At 37.9% G+C, this 19,374-nt stretch overlaps 1 pseudogene across 1 annotated transcript; it reads right to left on the minus strand.

The window, feature by feature from the left end:
• Positions 1-837: 837 nt before the first annotated feature.
• LOC113461342 (uncharacterized) lies at positions 838-3,182 on the minus strand (annotated as a pseudogene). Its single transcript, XR_015972984.2, has 4 exons — positions 3,159-3,182; positions 2,351-2,479; positions 1,996-2,109; positions 838-1,225 (listed from the first exon to the last, which is right to left on the minus strand). The product of XR_015972984.2 is annotated as an uncharacterized LOC113461342 (transcript).
• Between the last annotated feature and the right edge of the window lie 16,192 nt (positions 3,183-19,374).

The raw sequence follows: 19,374 nt of genomic DNA on the forward strand, positions 1-19,374 counted from the left end.
TTTTGCATACAAATTAATTATTTTTATCTTGAAAAAAATATTTGTGATGAATTATATATATCCAAATCAAGTTCGAGGCTGATTTTACCATTACCCGTACCCGCCATAGATCTATTGTAAATAGTATAAAACTCATCCCATTAGGATGAGGTCGGGTATTTGATGGGATAAAGTAAATTGATATAATTGCCACTCTTAGCCTATTTGTATTAATACTTAGCAACACCAGAGTGATATGTGTGAAATCAACTCTTACCATCGATAATGATATAGTCTCAATTTATCTTCACCTAGGAACCCACCAAGATAGCACGATTAAACCAACCTTTGGAAACCTAGCTTCCGAGTACTCAAGACCATGGATAGTTCTTTCCTCTTTTCCTTTCAGTAATGATATATGAAAGACCATACTTCAATTTTATCCATTATTACTTTAGCAAGCATTAATCCAAGGTTCTTTAACTAATAGAAAATAATTTTTTGCGCACCTTTGAGCCAGTTGTTCTTTTCAGCATATCCTATTATTCATTCCCACAATTTCAGGAACTTTGGGATACCCCATTTGCTAAACATTCCTAACTAGAACTACTTTCCATGTTTTTAAGCTTCTGAAAATATGAGAAAGCTTAAATAAATATTATAGTTGAATGAGTTTGGACTTCTAATATGTTTTTTTTATAACTGACTGCGCTTTCCCCCTCTTCATTCCTACCCAAATGTTTTTACCTTCCGAAGAAAAGAGAATCACAAGTGAGAGGCGGTTCAAACCCTGGTGGTTACATTATACCCATATGTCATAAAAAAGAAAAAGAGAATCAGAATTAGGAAATGAAAAGGTTGGGGAAAATTTGAACCATATCATATCATACAATCTGTTCTCTCAAGGACAATTGTTATTAATCTGATCAGAAAACCATTAATCCTGATGAAAACCGCTGCTTGACATAAGAAAAACTGCTTCATCCAGAATTATTTGCCCACTTTAATATCAAGAACAAGCAGTCACAAACTGCAATAGACCAGACATCCAAATTCATGAATCCAATCATAAGAACAATATATATCCATTTTTCTTCGGGTATACATTCTCGCTTCCAACTTCCCTTTGCCTAGCGCTGAAACTGGATGGAGTATGAACCAGTATTTGGATCTTTCACAGCTTTGAAGTTGTCGACGCTCATTCCAAAATGCCCCAATATAGAATTTCCCATCTCCTTCAACTTTCCTGCAATCGGTCAAAGGTGTTATAAACAATCTCTAAAAAATGAAGAATGGCTACAAAAGATTCTATGAAGGGGAAAAGGAAGCATTCCTTCCTCTTTTACATGATTTGAAATAGAAATGGTGAGAAAAAGTGGGTTTCAAGTGTTATTTTAAAGTCCAGTCAAAGATGATATGGCATGCTAGGAAATTGTGGCACTTTATAAAAGAGATGAGAAATTACACTAATGTCAAATGATAATGGATGATGCACAAGGGTTCACTGAATGCAAGCTATATGGTGTTAAAAATGTAGTACAATTGAGTTGCAAGTTATTCTACTAGCATTTTTGAACTTGTGCATGTTCAACAATATCTGTTGAATCAAAATGCATCTCATAGCGAACATTTATGAGTCCAGCAAGATTTTTTGTTAGCATATCTGAACCTAATGCTTGTCTATTGATATTCACGCTGAAAGGAATTTGTTCTTCCTTGATTAATAGAGGACTACAAAATAAGATTGATGGAAATTACAAATCTAATTTTAGTCTTTTACAAGTCTGCATGCCTATTTCACTATCACCAAATATACAAACTAGCCAACAGACTCCACAGGAACAAAAATATAAATTAGAAATAGAAGTCTAAAAGAAGAAAACAAAATTAAGTCAAAATAATCAAATGAAGATTTGCAATAGCATTGTAATTAGCAGCAGAAATCCAAATAACCTTTATTTGCATAAAGAAAATAGTAAGGTAATATAGAGAATGAAACAAAAATTATGAGCTTACCAATCATCTCTTCCTTCATCTTTTCTCGCTTTTCTGCTGCAATTGGCTCTAACCGCCTTATACTCCTTCTAGCTTGGTCATTTGAAGTATCCAAGCCGACAATTTTTTTCCAGTCTGCAGGAACAGTTTTTCAAGATAAGTATCATAATTTAAGGCAGTATTTATTAGAAACATCAGGCAACTGTGAAATTCTTACTAAAATAAGCGGTGATTGATATATGAAAAAAGAAGAAGGAGAGGGGGGGGGGGGGGGGGGGGGGGGCGCTGGGGCAGACAACAAAAGGAAATGGAAAAGATTATACAGCAAAATAAATGACAGCCAAGCAAATCTTCAACAGCTTATATAAAAACATACCTGCAATAGCCTCTTCATATAATGTTCAAGCTTTTCATTTGCCTCTGCTCTTCTGACCAGTGCTTTTATATATAAAGGATTCAACTCCAATGCTTTTGTGCATTCCTTGATAGTGTCATTGAACTTTTCCTGAAGAGAACAATGCTCGAATGACAAAAATGAAACTGAAATACATGCTGAATGACTAATATTGCAAGTGGGTTAGATTCTTCTGGTTACAGACACGCCATAACTTATGGGTATGAGGTAGAATGGCATGACCTATCTTAGTACAGGGGCCGTTTGTATTCCCTAATGCACATAGAACAATATGGTCTTTCAAATGAGGTAAAATCCAGCTGAATTAACCAAAACCACCAAAGACCTGAGCCAGTTAAGATTCAGCCAAAAATGACCAATATCTGAAACCAGAGTAGGGGTCAATTTCTGATCAAACTTAACCATACCATTAGTATCATTTCAGCATTCAGGTGCCAGTCATCCAACATGAACAGGCCAAACTCTTGGAAGCACCCTTTCTCTACTGTAACTTGATTTTACTTATGAATGTGGGTGGATTTTCACCCTCCCAAACTCCCAAAAACACAAAAACACTCTTAGAAGCACCCACATATTATAAGAAGGAACTAACTGCCAGGTATTCTAGGGTAAAAAATAGTGATGTCAGTGTTTTAAATAAGAAAGGTTCAATTGATATAAATATTTTGTATAAACTTCGACAAAATTAGGAGAATTTCTGGAATTATACATACGATTAAAAAAATGCAGCTTTTAAAATCTAAAGTGTGGATCTCAGTTCAGCACATACCCAGGTCATTTAAGTTTTGTCGAGGAAACAGCTAGAATCATTCTGCGAAAAAAAGTCAAAAAAGAGTATATGCTGAAACAAACCTGAATGTCAGGTCTTGAAATCAGGTGGAATAAGCACAATTTCAGGGTAGGTCAATCCAACTCATGCTACCCTATATAATAGGCATTAAAATGGGACTAATACTTTTAAAAAAAACTTGCTCGAGAATAAAACATATGCTTAGAACTAGTCAGTCACATAAATGACCAAATTAAAAAAGGTTCAAAAGGCTGAAGATAAAGATACCTTCAAAATTAAATGAATATCTGTCTAAAGGGCATACAAGAGAATAGAGGCTCGTACAATGAAAATAAACATCAGGTTAAATTCCACAGAAATGCTACCATAGAGTCCTTGCAATAGCTTAAATGACCATTACAAAAAGGAAAAAACTAAGGTTAATTTCAGGGGAAGTCAATCCAACTCATTCTACCCTATAAGAAAGGCACCAAAATGGGATTAATACTTGAAAAAATCTAACTAGAGAATACAGCATGTGCTTAGAACTAGTCAAACACATAACTGACCAAATTATAGAAGGTTAGGTTCAAAGGGCTGCATAAGCATGCCTTCAAATTAAATGAATATATGTCTAAAGGGGATACATGAGCACAGAGGCTCATATGACGAAAATAGACATAAGGTTAAATTCCATAGTAAGGCTATGATAGAGCCCGTGCAATAGTTTAAATGCCCAGCAAAGTAAAAGAAAAGCTAAATGTTCATTTGAAAAAGATATGAGCAATCTTTATCACCAACATAACTTTCAAAGAACCATAGAAGAATAATTACATAATATTTCCTGAAAACACAATCATGGCAGAATGCCATGCAGTATTTACTGACATAAATTTCTTTTCATCCATATTTAGTACTTAAAAAGGCATGCAAAGTTTTCCAAAAAAAGTTGAGCAGCATAGTTACACCAAGAATTACAGAAATATTTTGGTATTGTATTGCATTCCAACCCAAAAAATAACATTATAATTAAAAATAAGATATATTACCAAAGAAGCAGACACATTTCAAAAAAATAAAGAAAATCATGCAACTGTTAATAGAACTTGTGTAAATCATGCATATTATAACCATACCATACATATTAACACTACCAATAATAATCAAACATTGTTCCAACCATGGTATGCTGTACCGATCGGTACCGGACGTACCGACCCGTACCGATGGGTACCGGTATCGGTATGCCAATGTCGGTACGCCTGAGGTATCGCATACTGTACCGTACCGACACTCGGTACGCCTCGATTAGTGCGGCACCGGTACGGAGTTCGGTACCGGTACGGCGAACCTTGGTTCCAACTATCTAAGTTTGGCATATACATGATCATGTTCTTCACTAGAACATTTACTAGGTGAATCTTCACAGTTGAGTAATCATATGAATTCTTCTATGTACGTATATCAGTGAAAAATGGCCTACCAATTTCAAGAAGCATACAACACGGTTTGCATGACATATCGAACAAACTTCAGAAGAAGGCACTTCAGAAGCAATTTGCAATGCAAGTTCATATTGCAATAGGGCATCTTCATACTTACCAGCCTTAAAGAGTTTATTTCCTTCTTCTTTCACATCATTTGCCTGATTTAGAGATCCTGCTTCACAAGGAAAGGATTAACTAACACTTCAATATATCTTAAAAACAAGCTAAAAAGCTTCACAATACACATTACTGATACGAATAAAAAATATGAGAAGAAATAGTCATATGTGCTATTAGCAGGCAAATTTCAGTTCAGCAAACTTTAGAAATAAATAAAGGCAAAGCAAAATATCTAACAACCCAACCCATTATTTTGCTCCAATATTTTCCTTTTCCCCAGTGCATGCTAGTGTGCGTGCATGTTGTTATAATACTAATCCTACAGGATGGAACAACTGAGAAATAATAAGCACAAAATAAAAAACAATGCAAAGAAATTTTAACAATGCAATGGCAGATGTTGGAAAACCCAAAAGTGGAACAGAGTTGCGAAAAAGGAATATAGATTATAGATGCCATGGTACTTTGCAGGACCACCAGAGACAGCCAATTTGTAATTGAAGAATCTCTAAACAAAGAGCATGAGACTAAGAAAGCTGCAAGAGGTGAAAAGAGGCAACATCAGATTCCTTTGAACTAGGTACCAGTTGTATATCAAAATCTAAGCTTTAACCACGGGACAAGATCAAAACTTGGAGATAATCTAAAATTCGAAAAATCATGGAAAATACTATCGAGATCGGACCTCTTTCAACTGCTCGTCGGTCAGAGCGTCCTCAAAAGCTTCGTCCTCGCTGCCGGCTCCTTCCTCCGTTGGGACCACCAAAGACTCCGTACCTCTCGGCTCCGGCAGGCTCTCCGGCGCTTCTTTGCTCTCTCCCTCCTCCGCTTCCGGCTTGATGACAACCATTTTCCTTCAGCTGAAGAAGATCAAAAAGAAATCACAAGACAAAAAGAATGAATCGAGAAGGTTTTGATGCGATTATTCGCAAATCGTACCGTTCAAATCAACTGGAATTACCGAGATCGAGGATCAATCCCCGGAAACCGCGTCCAAGGGTTTTGGAGAGGCTTCCAGAAAAAGCACAGAGGCGCGAGTCCGTAACAAGGAGAGCGGTTGGAGATGCCGTGGGTAACGAACTTTTGCGTAATGTCGGTATCATACAGTAGCTCATATGTCAAAATGCTCGTAATTGTGTAGGGCTTAATTACGGTAAAAATCCTAGGCTTTGCATGATTTCATTTTTATTCTTAACTTTCATTCCATCCAACTTTCAAAATATTGTAATTTCTTTATTATAATTTATGTTTGACAGCCACGATGAGTTGCTGACATGGAAAAGGTTGCCCTAAACTCCTCCCCTCCTTTCCCATCTTTCGATTAGGATTTCTACTTTCCATTTCCCTCGTTACATTCATCAACTGGAGTCCGGAGACCAGCGATATCTAGATATCACATAGAGCATTGATCTAAAGCTTATTTGAAAGACATGGCATCTAGGAGAGTTGGAATGTCAATACGTTAGTCTCCAATCTATAGCAACTTAACGGAAAGCTATGAAGGTCTAAGGCAATGCAAGTACATCTTTATACCTAAAATATGGACTTCATGGAGCGATGACAATTGTAGACAAAAGTTTAGGGATTGTCCAAACTATCAGGTGAGTGTGATCAGCCTCATATCTAAAATCTATATTGTTTGTTTGGGATCTTTGTGGGTAATTGTTGTTGTTGCAGAACGATTCATATTGCAAGTACTCTACATTGGTTGATCCTGAAATAAAGGATTGAGCAGAACTAGCTCTCCTCGAAAAAGGGATGAAGCTAAAGATGTGAAAACCGAGGTGCGAAAATTATCTGCAATTATTGGAAGGTATAAAGGAGAAAATTCTGGTTTTAAAAAAAAATGTGTCAGAACTGAAAGGAGAGGCTATCGGTTTGTTAGAAAAAGCAGAGGTTTTAAAAGGAGAGGCTACAGACATAAAAATGGAGATAGCAAGGGTGAAGGTTGAATGTGCTGGGTACGCTGCAAGGGAAAACTTATATATGATTGCAATAATGCTTTCATGCTTATGTTTTGAGTGAAGAACACATCTGTGATTATGTTATGATTTCGAAAGCCGGCTGTGTAATAAATGTTCTATATTCTGATCAACTTTATATGTAATGTAATAGTTTGACATATTTTATGTTATGATTTTGTAAGTTGGCTGTGTAATAAATGTTTTGTATTCAATTTTGTGATCAACTTTATATGTAATGTAACAGTTTGACATGTTTTCACAGAGAGCAGCATCATGTATAACTTTATGCATAGAGAACTTTATATGTAATGTTATTACACAGTTTTTGGCTGAAACTGTTTGACTGCATTACATGTAATGTTACTACAGAGAAGTAAAGAGATGCATCAATCATATATACATGATGAGAATGTTCCTCGATCCTCCTTTCTTCTTATCTCTTGATTTTGTCAGCACAAGCTATGCCTTAGGTTAATTTTCCTACCAATTCAAAATAACTCAGGAAGATTTGAGACTTCAGTAGCTCAAACCAAACAACTCAAAGTGGCTTTTGAATGTTGAAAGCTTTGGTGGGTGCCTCTAGGATGTAATTGATATATACAAACATTCTTGGTGAGCAAGCTAACACCTCAGGAATTAGAAAGTTAAGCTGAAAAGCTAGTCAAACATAGAGACTGAAGAGAGTTCAAAGGAGTCCATGTCAATTGAAACTTTGAAACTTTAGAACTAGAGCACTGAAACTTTGAAACATTTATTTTGGCCAAAAGGTAGGTGAAATTAAGCTTAGTTTCACAGCTTAATTTCAGAATTAAAACATGGAAATTGAGATTAATTTCAAAACTCTGAGACATTGAAACTAAGCTCAGTTTCAAAGCTCTGAAACTTTGAGACTAAGCTCAGATTTAAAGCTCTGAAACTTTGAGATTGAGCTCTAAAACTCAATAAAAAAGCATGAGTTCGTTTGAGATTGAGATTTAAAACTCAATAGAAAAGTATGAGCTCAATTGAAACTTTGCGAGAGCTCAGTTTTAGAACCCTAAAACATTGAATCAGAGGGTAGTTTCAGAGCTTTGAAACTTTGAGACCGAGTTCAGTTTCAAAGCTTGAAACTTTGAGACTAAGCTTAGTTGTAGAACTCTAAAACATTGAAATTGAGCTCAATTTCGGAGATCTAAAACTTTGGGACTAAGCTCTAAAACTCAACAGCAAAGTATGAGCTTAATTAAAACTTTGTGAATGAGCTCTAAAGCTCAGTTTCATGTTGCAGCTGTCTTAACAGAGCTCAATCGAAAACTCATTGTAGAACAAGTTGAACTCAATTGAACAACAAGTTGAACTCAGTTTATTACTCATTAAACTCATAAATGGTATGAGCTCTAAAACCTCATGCTGCTGCTACCTAACAGTATGAACAACAAATTGAACTTATAAAACTCATTCTTCCATTGAAATTTTAAAACAAAGTACAAACAAATGTCTAACACATTGTCCAACATTGAACTTATAATATACATAGACAACAGTGTCTAACAAAATACAGACAAATTATAAAATATTTATTGACAGTAGTGTCTCATAGTCTTCCTTTGAACCTATAATACACTATCTAACAGTGTCTAATGCACTGCTCGAAAACAAGCATGGAAAACAAACACCCAATGACAGAACTTAACATCTAGAGATAGAACAAAGCAACATCCATTGGCAGCACACTGAAAGCATATTGATCCAGTAACCGTTCCAAAAGTTGGTTCCCCCAAGACTATTCAACACACTGATCCTACATGTTGGTCCTCCCAACACTGCTTCCCTGAGTGCTTGGCTGAGAAGAAATAGGCTGATTAGATTCACCAATGACCATGTTTCTTCTGGCATCTAAATGATTTTTTAGTAAACCCCTTGTAGTAGAGCTTCCACCTTCCCCAATCAAATGCCTCACCCTACCTAATCCCTGTGAGAATGTGCATTTGTATTAGCATATTCAGGTGGCAGAGAGGAGCAAATGGATATGAATCTTACCAAAAAAAAAAAAAAATTCCTAGTATTAGGTGACACATAGAGCCCTTATCACACTGTTAACCTTTCTTTCTTTAACCTGTTCTGGTTTCACCGGAGCCTTGCTCATGCTACCGCCACTCATTGCCTTGAATCCTTCTCCTTATGGACAGCTTTACTTGCCTTCTTTTGTTAAGCCCATTGGTTGTATCCTACCATAACACAAGAACAATTGTCAGAGAGTTAGAACACTTGCCAAAGTCAAAAAGAAAGTTAAGAATCAGATCATAACCTAGGTTTTTATTGGCTTGCCTCTAGGTCTCTTTGGTGGTAGATCATGAGTTAAAACACTTGATGATGCCTCACTGCTCTTAGGGCATACTTGCCTTTTATGATATGTCATATGCCTTCCAGCTCCAGAAAGCTTGGGAGGATTTTTGGAATCCTCATGTGGGTCCTTCCTTCTATTTTTTTTGGGCCTACCTGTCATTACCCTCATAGGTGGACATACCATTGCCATTACACCAATCCTAAGCCACAACTTTTCCCCATTGACAGGTTGAAGAACAAATTCAGCACCTTCTCTAAGTGTCTTTGGTATAACACTCTGATACGTAATCCTCAACAACATCATTCTTATGCTATATTGCAGAAATGGTATGAATGTATGGTATACTTGTTAGATTTCAAGCACTGCAAGCACATCTGCTATCCAACAAACTAACTTCATAAGACTGCCTCTTGTATGTCACTTCATACTTCCTATCTCCATTATATATTACCTCACACCACCTACATTCAGCCTTATTCCTCTCAAGTTCTTCTTGAATCCAAGGGCATATTCTTCCATGGCAATTCTCAATGTCCTCCCTCTTCCATGCTCAATCACCAGCTTCTTCCTTTCCCTCATTATGGATGAGTTGAATGTCTCTGACATATTATTGTCTATAACATCACACTGTGGAAAGGCACTAAAGAAGGCCTTCCCAAGTTTCTTGGGTTTACCTCTATGAAGTTTCTCTATGCCTTCTCTGATAGCCCTAGCCTTTTAGCTCATCCACGACATCAAGGAAGTTCCCTTCTTTGGGGGATTTTGAAATCTTAAAGAAGGCGGACTTTAGAACTTCACCTTTATACCTCTTCCTCCAATTTCCATATATGTGACTTGCATAATGCCTGTGCTTGGCATGTGGTAACAATTCACTAACTGTTGTGTGAAACCCTACATATAAATATGTAATAAAAGTTAAAGTTTGAAAATAATAAAATTAGTAAGTAGCTAAAGTGTATACTACCTTTTGTTGGTCACTAATAACTGACCAACCTAGCCTGTTTCCAAGCCCTAGATGCTCAAACAAAAGATGAATGGACCAAAGCCAGGAGTCCTTGCATTCCACTCAACCAAAGCCCATGCAATTGGGAATATCTGATTGTTGGCATCTCTATCAATGGAAGCTAGCAGCTCACCCTTACAAATCCATTTTAGAAAACATCCATCAATCCCAAAAATGGGCTTGGAGGCTACGAAGAAGCCCCTTCTAAGTGCTTCAAACCCTATGTACAACCTCTAGAACTACACTCCATCATTAGTCCTATCAACCTTCAAGATCACTATAGTGCCATTGTTGCTCCTAAGCTCCTTACAATAATCATATAGTCTGGCATAATGCTTATGATGAGACTCTCTAATCTTCTCCAGTGCTATTTGCCTTGCCCTCCAACACTTGGACATAGTTACATCAACTTCATATTTGGTCCTGATATCATGCTTCATCTTCCTTGGCTTATAAGTAGGACATACCCTCAACTTCTCTAGAAACTCTATTGCAATCCACTTGGCAGTCATTGCATAGTCTTATAAGTCCTAACAAATCTATGCTCTCCTACACAAGTCTTAATTTGAAATTTATCTATAGGGTTCTCAAATGAATACCATAGGCTAAATGGACAACCCCTGAATGTGCATCTGCCCTCTGTTCTATTGACCTCATTCTTTTTAAACCTCAGATCATACCTCTAAGCAACACTGTACTTGACCACAACATCTTTGAATTCCTCTATTGTATTGAAAGTCATACCTTCACAAAACTTGACATCCCTCATGTCAATATAGGGGTATCAAACTCTAAAGAATCAAGATACACACTGTAGTATCCGGTATCTTCTTCTACTTCATCCAAAGTAACACTCTAATGGCTTGGTCCTATACTCACATTCATAAGTGGTGGCTGCTCCTCTGAACCTCATCAACCATATTCTTATTCTAATTCTTGCTTCCTTCACTACTCTCTTTGCATCTATCAACTCCTCATCATCTATTAATAGTTCAACATTTGTGTAATAGTTGTCTTCGCTCTCAGCATCTTCATTGTCAGCATTTGGACTGTAGTCTTAATCCGAAGAAACTACACCCTTTCGAGCCCTACGTGCCTCTGCTACTTTCTTCTTTCCTTTGCTTCAAGCCCTAGGTCTCTCTGCTACTCTCTGCTTTCCATTGCTCCCTTTTTTAGTTTATTTCTGTGCTACTCTTTTCTCACTCTTTTTTCCAACCTGAACTCTTTCTCCTCCCTCTTGAATTGCTTAATTAACTGGTAAATTAACTGCTTCACTGACTGATACATTGACTGCTTCATTGACCGAAATATTGACTACTTCACTAACTGATACATTGACTGCTTCATCAACTACCTCTTCGTGTTCCACATAAATATGAAAAATCTCCATTGTATCCAATGCAAGCTCTATCATCTCTATATGCTGACTATCTTCAAACAAGATCCTCATTCCTTGCTTACCATTCAAAATGGACACCCTACAAAATAACATTATAACTTTATCCTCATATAGATGCTCTACCATATTCTATAACTTCTCACAAGACATGCTTTCTATATCATAGGCATCAGAAATGTCACGCCCCAAATCCGGTCCGTCACATGGCCGTGCTATTGCAAGCTATTGCCCACAATAACACGAAGCCACAATAACAATTCATAACAAAAGTAACATTTTATCATAACAAAACTAACATTTTATTTGTAAAATCCTTTCCAAAAGGCAACGGTACAGAGCTCTAAAATTTGAACATTTAGAAACAATTTTGCAAACCCTAAAGTCTTCAGGCTCCCTGCTCCTAGCAACCTTATTTATGTGAAAAAAACAACCGGAGTCATATGAGCCATGCGGCTCAGAAAGTAACCATGCATCATCTTACCAAATCAAGCATAACATTTCACATGCCCATGTATTATTTTAAAAAATTAACAATTATAGCAAAGTAAATCATTTCATAGACAATATATCCAAAACAATTCATAAAGCAATGCATGCTCAATCATGCAAATACATAAAGATGGAGATGCAATGTAAAATTCTGCCATTATTTCATGCTTTAAAAATCATCCTCTCAGACGGTAGTGCAGCTATGGTCACTATAATCCGTGACATGGCCGTAATCTTTGCCAACTATTATTATCCGTTGGCGGGGCCATTGACCGAGCTATTATACCTCGCTAGCGATGATTGTTGGCCGAGGTATTATAATCCGCTGGCGAGGGTTGTTGGCCGAGCTATGATAACCCGCTGGCGAGGGCCGTACATAGCAATATGAAAATTCATAAATCATTTCATACTTTTAATACATTATAAATAGATTGAAAAATAAACCATGCCACAAACATCCTTTTCATGCAATTTTCTACATAATCATAATTCACGTATACACCATATAGTATTCATGAAGGATGCCTTTTAGTCAAAATTATGAAACATTTGCTAACTTATACTTGGTCCTAATTTTTGAGAAAATGCATAATCAGTCATATAATTTATAATTTCATATCTAAAATAATTTCAGCATTTCGAAATCAATAAGATTTGTGTTAGGGTCACTTACCTTGGTTCGCTCACAAATTTCTAGTCTCGGATGACAAATCCACTGTACCTCACTTTCAGTCAGTGGTCGGTCTGATGATATGACAAAAAGAATTAAATCAGCACGAGGCACAAACTCTTCAGTAAGGCATTGCTGCCTTCGGAGAATGACATTAGTACCAAGTGTATCAACAAGGTTCATCTCCTTGAGTATTGATGCATTTAAGTAGCATGTAAGCTGTGTTAGATGTATGCCCTAGAAGCCAATTTTGGCTGACACATTATTAATTCTGGAACATAATTTGTACTTGACTTTATTATTATTAAATAAATGAAAGGCATCTTTTTCATTCATATTGTTATTGTGTCTATGAATCGTCCAAGGAATTAATAAGATGATGATGCATATTCTCAAGAGTTGAGAATTTGAGCCATGTATCATTAGTGATTAATTTCTAAACACTCCTGATCGATGGATCATCACGAGGACGGTGATCGATCCGATGAGATCAGTGCACACATTACTTTCTCTATGGATGGACGAGACTCGAGTCCACAGTGTGGCGACACTAAAGTAATAGTGCAGGTGCTTGTTAAGAACAAGGGTACTGAGCGTGACCAAGACAAGAAGTCACTTGGATGTCTATCCACTCGTCAGTGACTTGCTTGATGTTGCAGTAGTATGACTGGTCCTTTGACCTGCGATGCTTCGGCTACTCACAGTGAGGTTATTGTAGTTTGACTGCACACATACATGGTCTCTAGCCATATGGGTCCATGCTGTGTAGATTGGCTACAGTAGGTTCACTGTAGGAGTAGGGTATGCACCTATAAGGAATCTATCGATCTTGATAGATAAGGAGAGATCCTATGTGATTTATAAGACTGAGTTCGTAAGACCTCGGCCGGGGCAGATTGTACAGTGGAGAAAGAGTTTTTCACTCTCGAGCTTAAGTCGAATAAATCTTGACATATGACAGACGATGGAATTTGACGAGTTGTCCATGACCTCCGTCCTGTAGGAATCCATGATAGTAGGACTGTATCACACGATAACTGCACCTAGAGGTTCATCATTCCATTCTGCTGGGTAGCCACTACATGCTGCTAGGTATCACTGGTGGATGGTGGGACTCACAAGGATTATCTCGATGATCGATAAACCCTAATGAGTAGAGTTGGAATCGTTTCGACCCATTGAAAGGAGTTTTCAATGATATTGTGATAGAGATTGCAATATATCTCACTACCAGTCAGAATAGAATCTATGAGGTCACACACACTAGAAGTATTGACCGATTCGATGGTTGAATCGTGATTAGGAATCACAAGTAATCAATTCGATTGATATTCAGTTGAAGAAGGAACAATGGAATTAATTAATTGGACTTAAACACAAATCCTACTTCGAGTAGGATTCCTAGAGTCCTAATTGGATTAGGACTAGGAATCCTAATTGGAGTAGGACTGGGATTCCTACTTGGAGTAGGATTCCAACAATCCTAATTAGATTAGGAGTTTTGAATTAAAATTGGATTCCTATTTCGAGTAGGATTCCTAGAGTTCTAATCGGATTAGGACTTCGGATTCAAATTAGAGTTCTAATTGGATTAGGACTAAAATTAAATAAGTCCTAATTGGATTAGAATTTCTTAAGTCCTAATTAATTATTAATCTAATGAATCAACATGACTCCTAATTGGGTTAGGATTGAAGAGTTCAATTGAGTCATGGTTCATTCAAGTTCTAATTGGATTAGGACTAGTATAGATTGAACCCAATTGATTCATGATTTGGTTAATGTTGGAAACCCGCCCATGCCGTAAAAAAATTTCAAAAACAAAAATGCAGCGGAAGGGGCATGTGCGGGATCAACCGTTCATCGCATGAACGTTGTTTAAAACCATTCGTAGATAGATAAGGATTAAAAACTTTTAAAAACTTTAGGAAGATCAGATCCTCACCTTGTGCGGGTAGATGATCACCGCAAACTGATGATCGTGGTTTTTTTTTTTGGATGAAGGTTCGCTTGAAGCCGTTCAAGTGCCCGGCCTCTACGGGTATCCACACGAAGCAGGAACCGATCCAAACTTTCTATCTCCCCGGGGTGCTAGCTTCCTTGCAGAGATAACTTTTAATGGCTGATCTCCTCTCTTTCTTTCAACTCTTGAATATGCTTGAGAGGAGGAAGAAGAAGGATGAAGAATAGTAAAGGAACAAAAATCCTGCAGCCTTCTTTCTTTTCCTTGCGTTGGAAGGAGCAAGGGAGGATGAAGAGGCCACCTTTCTTTTTCTTCCTTTGCTTGCGGCTGAACCAAGGAAAGAGGAGGAGAGGGGGGCCACGAATTGGAGAGGGAGAGGGCTTCAATGATACCCTAGGTCAGCCCCCACGCCTCCTCTTAAATAGCATGTGGAGCTCCTACTTTGTAGGAGCTCCTTGATTAAATTCCAAGAGGGGCGCCGGCCCCTCTTCTTTGCCGCACCAAGCAAGAAAAAGGAGGAGGGGCGTGTGCCCCTCCTTCATGGTTAACCTAATCCTCCTCTAAGGAGGATTAGGAAGGTCACTCTTGGTTAGGTCCTAATCTAATTAGGTTTGGACCAAGGGTGAACCAATTTGGGTTTTAATCTAAGTAAGTCCTAATCCAATTAGAACTTGATGAGCCATGACTCAATTGAATCCTTCAATCCTAATCTAATTAGAAGTCATCTTGATTCATTAGATTAATAATTAATTAGGACTTAAGAAATCCTAATCCAATTAGGACTTATTTAATTTTAGTCCTAATCCAATTAGGACTCTAATTTGAATTCGAAGTTCTAATCCGATTAGGACTCTAGAAATCCTACTCCAAGTAGGAATCCAAATTTAATTCAAAACTCCTAATCTAATTAGGATTATAGGAATCCTACACCAAGTAGGAATCCCAGTCCTACTCCAAATAGAATTTTCAGTCTAAGTAGGAATCCCAGTCCAAGTAGGAATCCTAGTCCTAATCCAATTAGGGCTCTAGGAATCCTACTCCAAGTAGGACTCTTGTTTTAAGTCCAATTAATTAATTCCCTTTGTTCCTTCTTCAACTTATTATCAATCGAATTGATTACTTGTGATTCCTAATCACGATTCAACCATCGGATCGGTCAATGCCTCTAGTGTGTGTGACCCCATAGGTTCTACTCTGACTGGTAGTGAGATATACTGTGATCTCTATCACAATATCATTGAAAACTCCTTTCAATGGATTGGAACGATTCCAACTCTACTCATTAGGGTTTATCGATCATCGAGATAATCCCTGTGAGTCCCACCATCCACCAGTGACACCTAGCAGCATGTAGTGGCTACCCAGTAGAATAGAATGATGAACCTCTAGATGCAGTTATCATGTGATACAGTCCTACTATCGTGGATCCCTACAGTACGGAGGTCATGGACAACTCGTCAAACCCCTTCGTCTGTCATATGTCAAGATTTATTAGACTTAAGTTCGAGAGTGGAAAACTCTTTCTCCACTATGCAATCTGCCCCGGCCGAGGTCTTACAAACTCAGTCTTATAAATCACATAGAATCTCTCCTTATCTATCAAGGTCGATAGATTCCTTATAGGTGCACACCCTACTCCTACAGTGAACCTACTGCAGCCAATCTACACTGCATGGACCCATATGGCTAGAGACCATGTATGTGTGCAGTCAAACTACAATAACCTCATTGTGAGTAGCCGAAGCACCGCAGGTCAAAGGACCAGTCACACTACTGCAACATCAAGCAAGTCACTGACGAGTAGATAGACATCCAAGTGACTTCTTGTATTGGTCACGCTCAGTACCCTTGTTCTTAACAAGCACCTGCACTATTACTTCAGTGTCGCCACACTGTGGACTCGAGTCTCGTCCATCCATAAGGAAAGCAATATGTGTGCACTGATCGGATCAATCACCATCCTCGTGATGATCCATTGATCAGGAGCATTCAGAAATTAATCACCAATGATGGATGGCTCAAATTCTTAACTCTTAAGAATATGCATCATCATCTTATTAATTTCTTGGACGATTCATAGACACATAAACAATATGAATGAAAAAGAATGCCCAAGTTAATAAATTAATAATAAGATCAAGTACAAATTTATGTCCCAGAATAAAAATGCGTCAGCCAAATTGGCTTCTAGGGCATACTTCTAACAATCTCCCACTTGCACTAAAGCCAATCACCCAAAAACTTAAAGTCTCATCTTCTCAAGATGGGCTTCAATTTTCTGCCGACTTAGCTGCTTAGTCAATGGGTCTACCACATTTTCTATGGAGTCTATTCTCTGATCCTCTACTTATTTCTTTTCGAGGTAGTCGTATATTAGGTTAAAACCGCCGCTCTATGTGCTTCGGCTTCTGGTGAGACCTTGACTCTTTAGCTAGTGCTATGGTGTCTTTGTTATCGCAGTTGAGTGTTATGGCATCTGATGACATTACACCTAACTCAGCAATGAACTTCTTAAACCAGAAGGTTTCCTCTGCACCCTTAGATACGGCTTAGCATTCAGCTTCTAAAGTAGAATCCACGATGATCGGTTGTTTGGAACTCTTCCAATTTACTGAACCATCATTGCACATATTCTAATATAGGCTTTCTATCATCAATATGTGTGCATCCTTTTCCCTTCAACTCTGATATTCTTCCAAAGACCAAGAACATGTCCTTAGTTCTTCTTAAGTACTCATGACTGTTCTTCACAGCTATCCTGCGCTTCTTGCCTGGATTTGACTGATATATGCTCGTGACACTCACAGCATGTACTATATCAAGTCACGTACATTGCATGGTATACATGAGGCGCCTTATAGCCGAAGCATAAGGGATCTTGCTCATCTGCTGAATCTCTTCAGATGTGTTGGGGCACATCTTGTTGGAGAGATTTATCCCATCTTAAGGGATAATAATCCCCTTTTAGAGGTTTCCATGCCGAACCTCTTCAGCACTCCCTCTATATACATATTATGTGACAGGACAAACATCCTTTTAGATCTATCTCTATAGACCTTAATTCAAGATATAGGATGCTTTCCCAAGGTCTATCATGGAGAATTCCTTAAACAATCTAACCTTGACCTTAGTCAGTATGGGAATATCATTCCCAATTTGAAGGATATCATCCTCGTACAATACGAGGAATGCAATAGCCCTCCCACTAACCTTCTTATAAACACATGGTTCCTCTTCGTTCTTGATGAAATCAAACGATTTGATTATATCGTTGAAACGAGGGTTCCAACTTCGAGATACTTGCTTTTGTCCATGGATGGACCTTTGCAGCTTACATACTTTGTGATCACCATTACAATATCATGATATGCTGCAACAACAAGCAATATTCGAATGTACTTCAGCAATGCTACTCGATGAAAAGTATCCTTATAATCAGTACTTTCGCACTGACTATAACCTTTCGCCACTAGCCTTGCCTTATAGGTCTCTACCTAGCCATCCGAATTTATTTTCCTTTTGTAGATCCATTTATACCCAATAGGTACTATACCTTCTGGTGGATCTACTAAGGTCCAGACTTGGTTGAAATGCATGGAGTCCATCTCTGACTTCATCGCTTCCAACCATCTCTCGAAATTTATGTCTAACATCGCCTCGTTATAGGTATTAAGATCCTTACCTTGATCCCTATCTCTCATGAGAAACACTTCCTTTACATCCTCTGTAAGCATACCTAAGTACCTTGCAGGCGGACGGGAGATCCTACTATATTTTCGAGGTGGAGGAGGTACTACGTGTACTGGCTTAAATAGGTTCTATAGGCACAATGGCTCGTTGCTGTTTAGAGACTTTCTCTTCAAGCTCAATTTTCCTCCCACTGTCTCTGTCAAGGATAAACTATTTTCCATGAAGATAGCATCTAGGTTCACAAACACTTTGTGATCCTTTGGGACGAAAAGTCGTATCCTAATGACTCTTTAGGATATCCTATAAAACGAGCATTAATTGTCCTATCCTCTAGCTTGTCTGCCTGTAGTCGTTTGACGTGGGCCGGACATCCCCAAATCTTGAGATGACCAAGACTTAGTTTCTTACCATGTCATATCTCATATGGTGTGGTAGGAATGGACTTTAGAGGGAACTCTATTCAATAAGTAAATAGCTGAAAATAGGGCATCTATCTAAAAAAACAAAGGTAAATCAGTGAAGCTCATCATGGACCGGACCACATCCAATAGAGTCCGATTCCTCCTCTCTGACACTCCGTTGAGCTGAGGTGTACCAGGAGGAGTTCATTATGAAACTATACCATTCTTCTTGAGATAATCACGGAACTCTCCACTAAGGTATTCACTTCCTCGATCTGATCAAAGAACCTTAATGAGTTTTTCTGTTTGTTTTTCTACTTCATATCTCAACTCTTTGAACCTTTCAAAAGTTTCAGATTTGTGTATCATACACATATCCATACCGTGAGTAATCATCGGTAAATGAAGTAAAAAATTACAACCCCTAGCCTGCACATCGAATGGGCCACATACATCAATGTGTACTAGGGTAAGTATTTTAGTGGACCTCCCTGTGTCCTACAAAGGATAATTTTGGCCATCTTTTCTTGAAGGCAGAATTCACAAATCGAATATGACTCGAAAGTCAATGAGCCCAAAAGCTTATGTTTCTCCAATTTGTTTATTCTGTCTTCTTCTATATGGCCAAGCCTGAGGTACCACAAATACTTTAGATTTATCTCATCTCTGGATCTATTAGATCCTATGGTACTCACTGTTTGCTT

Source organism: Phoenix dactylifera, chromosome 14, assembly GCF_051530095.1.
Source record: "Phoenix dactylifera cultivar Ajwa chromosome 14, Ajwa_hap1_PhDact_Kaust_v1.1, whole genome shotgun sequence".
Lineage (NCBI taxonomy): Eukaryota > Viridiplantae > Streptophyta > Magnoliopsida > Arecales > Arecaceae > Phoenix > Phoenix dactylifera.